Source organism: Suncus etruscus, chromosome 13 (assembly GCF_024139225.1).
Source record: "Suncus etruscus isolate mSunEtr1 chromosome 13, mSunEtr1.pri.cur, whole genome shotgun sequence".
NCBI lineage: Eukaryota > Metazoa > Chordata > Mammalia > Eulipotyphla > Soricidae > Suncus > Suncus etruscus.
The window spans coordinates 16365568-16368794 of NC_064860.1; the positions used below are offsets into that span (position 1 = coordinate 16365568).

Here is a 3227-nt window from a genome sequence, read left to right on the forward strand (position 1 = left end):
TGCAAGGCAAGAAGGAGCTTGCTTACAGTTGTATTGTTTTGCCACAAGACTGTCAGATTATTACAGCTGTTAAATGGGGCCATGCATCCTAGGGCCTCAGGAGGCCCAAGGTCCCAAAATTCCCCAGGGTCCAAGAAAAGCCCATTACCTCAATAAAGACCACAAAACATATTCACAGAATGCAAAAGCAAAGTGGGGTTTATTCCAGAGCTCTGGGGCTTGGGGACAGCCAAGTAGACTGAGACCAGAAGTCCTGGATAATCTAGGAAGGTGTCTTATAGGTTTGAGTAATCTCCCTAGTCAGGGTTAAACACAATGTCCAATCAGAGGGTGAACTTTTCCTTTAAAAACAAAAACAAAAACAAACAAACACACACACAAAAAAAATGGTGAGAACCTTGGGAAGAGTGAGCAGAAGTCCACAATTTTGCCTAAATATGTCAGGTTCCTCTTAGGAGGAGCGTTGGCTGATGCAGAAGGCTGTTGATGACTCAAGGTGAAATAACAGATCAAGGGGAAATCAAGAATTTGGGGGACAGATAAAGGCCTAAAAAGCATCTATATCTGGTCAAGGTGGGGGCATCTATCACGTATCTGAGTTATTATATCTATTTTATAAATTTTCACCTAACCCGGTATGGATTTATGTGTGAAAATGCAAATTTTTTCAATGTCTTTCAGAGGTTCAGGATCAATGAGCAGAGTTTCAAGAAGTTATTATTTTTTTTATAACCACACCTGCGAGTGCTCAGGGATCACACTTAGTAGGGCTCAGGGGTTACTGCTGGCTCTATGATCAGAGCAGCTCCTGCAGGCTCGGGGACCATATTGGATGCCGGAATTCGGACCACCATCCTTCTGCATGCAAGGCAAAGCCCCAACCTGCTATCTCTCTGGCCCTATTTATTACTTTTTTGGCCACACTTTGGTGCTCAATGCTACACTGGATCTATGCTCAGGATCACTCCTGCTGGATTCTAGGGACCATATGGAATGCCAGGGATTGAACCCAGTTTGGCTGCATGTAAGGCAAGTGCTTTGGCCCATTAAAGTTAACCCATGCACTACTCAGGGTTTCTGAGTTACTACCCCTGGTAATTCAGTGCCAACTGGTTCAGTGGAAGGTCCTAAAGAGCAGTTCTGTCAGTGCTCAGGTCTTCATGATCATCCTGGCAGTTGTAGGAGCCTCCAGGACTGAACCAGTGATGCTTAGAGGTCTCTTGGGGGCTTATAGAACAGGGGCTAGACGTGCATATCCCTGCATTATTCCCTTACTGTACGCCTTGACCCATGTACTTTCAAATCCATTTTGAAGGATCTTAAAGCCAGATATAATTGCCTTACCAAAATCTATAAATTAAGTTCATAAACATAAAGCAATTTAGTCAATAAAGTTATGCTAAGGTAACTATCATTAGATTAAGTTAGTAAATCTGGTTAAACTAGAAATGTAAATCAAGTTTTATGGGATGTCAAGGAAGTGTCCTTTAATTCTTACTAGGAGATAAGGAAAGGATTTGAGAGGACTATGGCATAAAGTCATGGCATGAACAACAAATAAGATTGTATGTGTGTGTGTGTTGGTCAGCTGCATTGTGCAAGAGACAAGATCAAGAAAGGGTATTCCAGGCTAAGAGAAAAGTCTTTTGAGGGATGAGGCATTGGGTCATAGTATATACATTTATGTATGTATGTATGAGAGAGAGAGAGAGAGAGAGAGAGAGAGAGAGAGAGAGTATTGGTCTACAGGTTGCATTATGCAGCAGATAAGACTTACTGTTTGGTAAAGTAGTTAGATTTTAAAGTACTGTAGTCAGAAACTCAAAGCTCATTAAATTGACATGAAACTAGAGAGGTAATTTAGGGTCCATGAGTAGGATTCTAAGTTCCCCTTAACTGAGTGCCTATTATATATAAAATGCACTAAGTATAATAGAATGTTTAGGGTGGGCTATTGATTTTGAATGTTTAATTTTTTTGAAGGTTGGACCATAATCAGGGGCTCTCAGGCTTACTTGGCTCTTGGCCTAGAGATCACTCCTGGTGGACTCTGGGACCATATGGAATGCTGGTCATCAAACTTATGTAGGCAACATGCAATAAATACCTTACTTGCTGTACTATTTCTCCAGCCCCTTGAATATTTACTTTTATGTTAGTAGTACTAATAAAACTTGAGCAATATAAAAATCAAAGTAGTGAAAAATGCTCCTCATTCAGAATCTTCTATAAAGGTGTTAATGTATAGCGACTTCCAGACTTTGTATCAACAATTAGAATAGATGCTCATTTAAAATGAATAAAATGCTATGTAGTGGTCTATTATTCAAATATAACAATTTTGCTAATTAGAAGCTTATGGGTTAAAAAAACATTATGGATGGACCTTTAGTTTTTTTTTAACTTTATATATTTATTGATTGATTGGTTTTTGGGCCACACCCAGTGGTAGACAGGGCCTAATCCTGTCTCTGCACTCAGAAGTCACTCCAGACAGTCTGGGGTACTACATGGGATGCAGGAATCAAACCTGGTCCCTCCTGGATAGGCTGCATGCAAGGAAAATGCTCTAGTGTTCTGCTGTCTCTCCAGCCACAGACCTTTAATTTTAAATGTTTTATTCTTTTTTTTTTTGGACATACTAAAGTGCTCAGAGATCCTTCCTGGTAGATATGCAGGATCCTTTGGAGTGTTCCAGATCAAACGTGAAAGTTACTTGTGCAAGAAATTCTTTTTTTTTTTTTTTTTATTTATGGAATGCTTCATGAATTTTCATGTCATCCTTGCACAGAGACCATGCTAATCTTCTCTGTATCGTTCCAATTTTAATATATTTGCTGCCGAAGTGAGCACTTTTGTTTTGTTTTGTGTTTTACAGCCACACCCCGTGACATTCAGGGGTTACTCCTAGCTATGTGCTCAGAAATCGCTCCTGGTTTTGGGACCATCTGGGGTGCTGGTGGATCAAACCAGTGCCAGTCCTAGGCTAGTGCCGGCAAGGCAGACAATTTACCGCTCCATGCCACCACTCCGACCTTAGTTAAATCATTTTTTAAATTTTTATTTTATTGAAACCTTTGTGATTTCATTGTGAATTACAAAGTTTTTTACATTTGTTTTATCGTTAGGTAGCTGTTGCTCTGTTCCTGTCCTGACCGATCATTCACCTCCACTGCTTGTTTTTGCTCTGTTCCATTTCAGATGTTCCAGCTTTTCAAGTAGAGAAC

At 40.1% G+C, this 3227-nt stretch overlaps 1 non-coding gene across 1 annotated transcript; it reads right to left on the bottom strand.

Annotated features, from left to right (window-relative positions):
• Positions 1 to 2746: 2746 nt before the first annotated feature.
• On the bottom strand, positions 2747 to 2853 carry LOC126026779 (U6 spliceosomal RNA). The gene has a single exon (XR_007501999.1). It is a non-coding gene; the product is annotated as a U6 spliceosomal RNA (small nuclear RNA).
• Between the last annotated feature and the right edge of the window lie 374 nt (positions 2854 to 3227).